The sequence below is a fragment of the Sorex fumeus genome, unplaced genomic scaffold (assembly GCF_029834395.1).
Source record: "Sorex fumeus unplaced genomic scaffold, SorFum_2.1 ptg000051l, whole genome shotgun sequence".
NCBI lineage: Eukaryota > Metazoa > Chordata > Mammalia > Eulipotyphla > Soricidae > Sorex > Sorex fumeus.
In genome coordinates, this window is record NW_026606108.1 from 37766767 (window position 1) to 37773296 (window position 6530).

General features: G+C 41.8%; 1 long non-coding RNA gene across 1 annotated transcript; it reads left to right on the forward strand.

Moving 5' to 3' along the window:
* The first annotated feature begins 1301 nt into the window (after positions 1–1301).
* Positions 1302–5867, forward strand: LOC130032754 (uncharacterized). Its single transcript, XR_008793883.1, has 2 exons — positions 1302–1411; positions 4049–5867. It is a non-coding gene; the product is annotated as an uncharacterized LOC130032754 (long non-coding RNA).
* Positions 5868–6530: the final 663 nt, after the last annotated feature.

Here is a 6530-nt window from a genome sequence, read left to right on the forward strand (position 1 = left end):
CTGGGGGTACTTGGGGGAGGTAGATGTATACACTGATGATGGGTGTAGTGTTGGAATTACATGCATTAGAATATAGTAATTGTAAATCACAAAACCTCAATAAAATTTTTTAAAAATAAAATTGACATTATATAGTTATTTAGCTACAGAGGTCTATGTGCAAATGACTTGAAATAGCCTACTGTCAGACCTGAGAGCTAGCATACTGGGTAAAGGCGCTTTTATATGGTATCCTCTCGTTTGATACCCTGAACACCACCAGGATTGATCCATGAACACAGCCAGGAATAAGCTTTGAGCATAGCCAGATGTGGCCCAACCCCATTCACAACCCATCAGAAAAGTATGTGGTCTAATATAATAGATAAGTTACTTCCCTATAGGCAACCAGAAATGAAATGTGATCCTTCATTGGGAGGATGGACCACAACCAATGAGTAAATGACAACAATTTACTGCAGCTCTCCATCTTTGCACAAATTTGTATTTTGTTAAGTGGTGGGAGTGGTTTGGAGCCATACCCAGCAGTGCTCAGGGTTTACTCCTGGCTCTGTACTCTTTGTGGCTCAGGGGACTATCCATGGTGCTGGATATCAAACCCATCTTGGCACCCTGTCTGTGATCACTTGGGTTACAATTTCCAACTTCAATACAAATAGAAGAGATAGTAAAAGACACAGTGGTAAAGGAGCCTGCTTTGCAAATGTGAGACTGCAGTTTGATAGGTATTGCCAATGCATGCATGGAGCAATATCCAGGCAGCTTGACTACAGTGTTTTATGTGATCCCTAGAACCACATGCATTTCTAGCTGTGTCACAGCCAAGTGTGCTTGCAGGCATCACAGCTAAAAGGTATATGAGTTAACAATATGTATGAGCACTATGTATGCCAGGAGTGCAACTGTGTTGAGCGCTAGTAGTAACTTCAAGTGCTACAACCTAGAATGTACTTGAGCACCATAACCAAAAGATGTGCAACTTATACTAGAACACTTCAGTCTGATGTACCAGTACCACACCACAACTAAAGGTATCATTCCCTGCCATATCAACAACAGAGGGGAAGGGACATGTAATAAAAGAATTTGGCCAGAGTGATAGTCAGGTGGTAGGGAGTTTGCCTTGGATTCACCTGACCCCATGGTCAGTCCCCGGCATCCCATATGGTCCCACAAGCACCAGAAGGAGTAATGTCTCAGTGCAGAGCCAGGAATTACCTCTGAACATTGCTGGGTGTGAACCAAAATAGCCACAAAAAAAAAATTCTAGTTTCAATCCTAGAATATTTTTTCTTCTTTTTAGAATTCCTGTTCTAGGCAGCACTCACTAGCTGGAGTAAGTCCTCCCATAACATGTAAGAATAATTAGCATGGAGAGATTGAGCCATATACCCTTGGATCACTTGGGAAGGTAAGTGCTTAATGTTCACAATGGTTATTTTTCCTGATACATTAATATTTCATTAAAATAGTATTATTATTAAGGTAATAATTAAAATAGACCAAAACTGACTTTTCAATTGTTTCACAAATATTGCGTACCAGTTTTTCCTGTCTAACCTTGGGCAAATGTGGAAAGATATTAGATATGATATAGTCTTTAGATGTGTAGTTACGAGCTAGAGAGATAATATAGTGGGTAAGGTTCTTGCCTTGCATATGGCACATCCCGGCTTAATTCTGACATGCCGTATGGTCTCCTAAGTTTGCCAGGAGTGATCCTTCTGAGCACAGAGCAAGGAGTAATCCCTGAGGACTGCTAGGTGTGATCCCAAAAACCAAACCAAAACCCCAAAGTAGAAAACAGATGTATAGTTCTTTTTTGGGGGGAGGAGGTGGAATAAGAATGATAAATGGATAACAGTAAAAGAAGTAGCTGTTTCTAGGACTGAGGTAGAAATGAGCAAAATGAACCAGGAACACTTTATTATATCTGAAATTAACAATGCTAAAGTTTCCTCATTAAAAACTTTTTAAGAATCAGTAGCCAAAAAGAACAATTTAGCATTGCAACAAATGGAAACAATAAGATTTTTTTTCATATTAACAATACCTTAAAGTAAGCTAGATTTTAAAAATTTTGTTTTGTTTTGCTTTTGGGGGCCACATCCAGTGATGGTCATGGGTTACTCCTGGAATTACTCAGGAATTACTCCAGACGCTCTTGGGGGACCATATGAGATGCTGGGGATTGAATCCAGGTTGGCCGTGTGCAAATTAAGTCCCTACTTGCTATACTTTTCCTCTGGACCCTATTCATTCTTCTTGAGGGCAATTGTTCCTGGTAGGAACACGTAATACCTCTACTAGTTAAATATATTGGTAAGGTAAAGCCCTCCCGTTGATCGTCGATTTGCTCGAGTGGGCCCAGTAACGTCTCCATTGGAGACTTTGTTGTTACTGTGTTTGGCATATCGAATACATCACAGGTAGCTTGCCAGGCTCTGCCGTGCGGGCGAGATACTCTAGGTAGCTTGCCAGGCTCTCCGAGACAGGCGGAGGAATCGAACTCGGGTCGGCCATGTTGGCTGCGTGCAAGGCAAACGCCGTACCACTGTGCTATTGCTCCAGCCCAACAATAACAACCAAAATCCATAATTATTGAGAGGACTTACTCGAACTCGGGTCGGCCATGTTGGCCGCTTGTAAGGCGAACGCTCTACCGCTGTGCTATCGCTCCAGTTAAATATATTAAGTATGGTTTTTTTGCAACCTGAAATGAGGGCAAGTGGATATGACTTGAATTTAAGTCAATAACAGTTGATTTTCCAAGGAAATTATGACTATGCTTTTTTGTGTCACTATCAAGAAGTAGTAAGCCTTTGAACATTTCTTATTCTCATTTCTCAAGAAAAATTAATATTTACAATCCTGCTTTATATAATCAGAGATTTATAAATTCCTTTAAGTCCATTAATGTAAATTTCCCATGTTATCCTGTTACCATTACCCTAAGGTTCTACATTCTGAATCAGAGACTAGGAGGATCCATCAAAGAGACTTTAATTTTGGTGGAGTATTTTGTTTTCCTATTTCTGAACACAGAATTGAAGCTTATAATTAAGATTGATTCAGCTGCAGTATTCTCTGTGGTTGTTTCCTGCTGTAGCAGATAGTGTTTGATGTTATTAAGTTTAACCATTTGAAATTGTTGCTATTCATTTGCTTTTGACCTCTTGAAATGGCTGTTTCAATGTTTTTTTTTCCTGTAATTGCTAAAATACCTCAATGCTGTTCACTGAATTAATGTAGCTAGCCTTATACCTGTTTACTTAGGATTTTCACTTTTAATTGTGAAAAGTGAAAACCACACCACACCTGACAGTGCTTGTTTCTTCTATCTGACTTTGCTCTCAGAGATCACTCACGCCTGGCAGGCTCGGGGACCATATGGGGTGCTGGGGATCAGACCTAGTCAACTGTCTGGAAGGCAAATGCCCTACCCACTGTACTATCAATCCAGCTTATCACCCTTAATTGTTCTGTCAGAGGACAGGAAAGCAAGGAGATAGTGATTTTCCATAGCAGCCTAGGACTGTAGGAGAGTCCCAGTTGTATCTGAAATAGTGAAGGTTCTTTTCTTGAAGCAATTTATTTCTAAAATTTAGGAGCTGGTGCGATGGTACAGTGGGTAGAGCATTTGCTTTGCATGTGGCTGACCTGGGTTCAATCCCCAGGACCTGATGTGATCCCCTTAGCCAGCCAGGAGTGAATCCTTGAGCACAGAGTCAGGAGTAAGCCCTGAGCACCACCAGGTGTGGCCCAAATTCCCTCTTCCCCCGCAACTTTTTTTTTTAGGTGTTTTTTCTTGATCCAGTCTTAAATACTTTTCCCCCTGTTTTTGGGTCACACCCGCAGTGCTATGGTTATTCCTGGCACTGTGCTCAGGAATCACTCCTGGCAGGCTTTGGGGACCATTTGGGACGCCAGGGACTGAACTCAGGTCAGCTGCAGCGCAAGGCAAGTGCTCTACCCTTTGTACTAGCTCTCCACTCTCACATATTATCTTTAAGGACCTGATTTTATGTTTATTTATTTTGTTTTTTAGGCCACATCCAGCGGTGCTCAGGGATCACTCCTGGTGGTGCTCAGCATGTGTGGTGCCAGGGATCGAAATGAAGTCAGCCGCGTGCAAGGCAAGCATCCTACTAACTGTGCTATTTCTCTGGCCTCTGTTTTTATATTTTAATCTTTTTTTTTTTTTGGCCTAGAATGAAACTTTATTTAAACACGGTGATTTACGAAGTTGTTCACCATACAGTTGTTTCAGGTATTCAATATTCCAACACCAGTCCTACCAGCAATGTGTCTCTCCTTCCACCAATATCCCCAGTTTCCTACCCACTCCCCAAGCAGGCACAAAATAACTTATTTTATATTGCTTGTTACAAATATCGTAATGGTGTTGTTAAAGTCATGTTCTGAGGATTTACTGAGATGTTAGGTGCAAGTTGAGCTTTCTGTGTTATTGTTTTCACTCTTTGAGCTTAGTAGACTTCTCAATTTCCCCATCTCATTTTCTGTGCTTTTACGGAGCTGTCAGCTCTGAAATTTGGAGGTGTTGCATGACTACATACGCGGTTGCATGCCTCAGGGGCTGTGGAGCTGGGACGATCAGTTGCAGGTGTCTTTCTGGCATCTCTCTGAGATCATTCCTGAAGCTGGACTTTCTCTTTGGCAGCGGTGGAAGCTGGGTGTGGGTAGAGTGCTGGACATTGGTAGGGCAGGAACTTGGTCTGCCCCCATCCTGCTAAGGCTCTAGAGATCTCGGCTTGGTGGCGGCAATGCTCACCTAGAATAACTCAGCTGCTGGCATTTCTCTGAGATCAGTCCTGAAGCTCTTACTGCTCTTTCCTTCTGTAGAATTTCTGGTATAAAAACTACTACTACAGATTGCTTATTAAAGGTATTTTTAAAATAAGGAATTGTGGATCAAAGAAATAGAACTGACACCTTATTCTATCTGGTAGTCGATGTTTTGATTTAAAAGCAACACTCCTGGCTGGGAAGATAGTTCAAAGAACCTAAGAGAATGCTTTGCAGCGGGGAGACCTGGGTTGATTTCAGACATAGCATGGTCCCTTACCAGGAGCACTCCCTGTCACTGAGTCAGTAGTCCTAAGCACTGCTGATTGTGCCCCCACTTCCTGAGAAAAAGAAAAAAACAGCACTCCTACCATACTACCACACTTTGTATTGTTTATTGTTTGTTTGTTTTTGAATCACACCTAACAATGCTCAGGGCTTACTCTTGGCTCTACATTCAGGAATCACTTCTTGTGGACTCCTGGGTATCAAAATGGTACTCAGGATTGAACCCAGTCAGCTGTGTGCAAGGCAAGCGTCTTACTATCTCTCTGGCCCTACTTTGTATTCTGTACTGATGGGAGTCATCAGATGAATTAAAACCAAGGCTATACTGTAAATAAAATTACCTATTGCACTTTAGCAATATCAATGTCAGATTCCCTGGCACCACCAGGAGTCACTTCTAAGTAGAGCCATCAATAGTCCCTGAACACTGCAAGGTGTTGCCCAAAATAAAATACTTTGAAAAGTATCTGACAACTGAATACCATGTGATATTTTTGTTGTGCTAGGGATAGTGCCAGGTGTACTTTTTACACTTTTGGATGGGTGTTGGGGATGTGGCACTATTTTTTATGGTGTCATGGGATGGCGCTACAGAGTCTTGGGGAGGGAGCATTAGGCATTGTTGGGTGGTGCCAGGTAATACCAATATTGAACTCAGTCTCATACATGTTAGGCAAACTACCACTGAGCTGTGTACTTCGAGGCCCATATGTGATTTTGTTGGATAAAAGTTGCTGTCACAAATTGTTAATTAAATCTAAGTGAAAGATGTATTTGTGTGTTCATTGGTATTTTCAAAACAAATGTTGAAGGAAAGTTTATTCCACTTGGGTAACTAATCCAGTTTTTCAAGATTACATAGCATGAGTACAAAACAGGATTTGACTTATACATTGAAGAGTTATAGATTTATTCTCATCACTTCTATTCCCCGTTTTTCTGGCCCAGGAAACCTCACATTTAAAAAAAATTATTTTTGGATTTTGGACTATACCCAGTGGTACTCAGGGCTTACTCCTGGCTGGCTCATGAGGCCAAATTGTGTACTGGGGATTGAACCCATTTCAGCCACATGTAAGGCAAGCACCCTACCCGCTGTACCCAGAAACTTCACATTTTAATATTTTTGTTTTGGGGTCATGCCTGGTAGTGCGCAGGGAAACATGCAGTGCTGGGGATTGAACCCAGGCCTTCCACACACTGGCATGTACTTCGCCTTTTACTCTTTATTTCCTTGGCCTGTAAACCTCACAATTTCCTCCTGAAACTTTGTGGTGTGTATGTCGGGGGAGGGGGTGGGGGAGAGGGGAATTTTGGGGCCATATCTGATACCCTGATACTGTTCAGGGGTTACTCCTGGATCTGCACTCAGGGACTATATGGGATGCTGGAAATCGAACCTGACATTACTTGGGATAAGGTATACCAGGTATTGA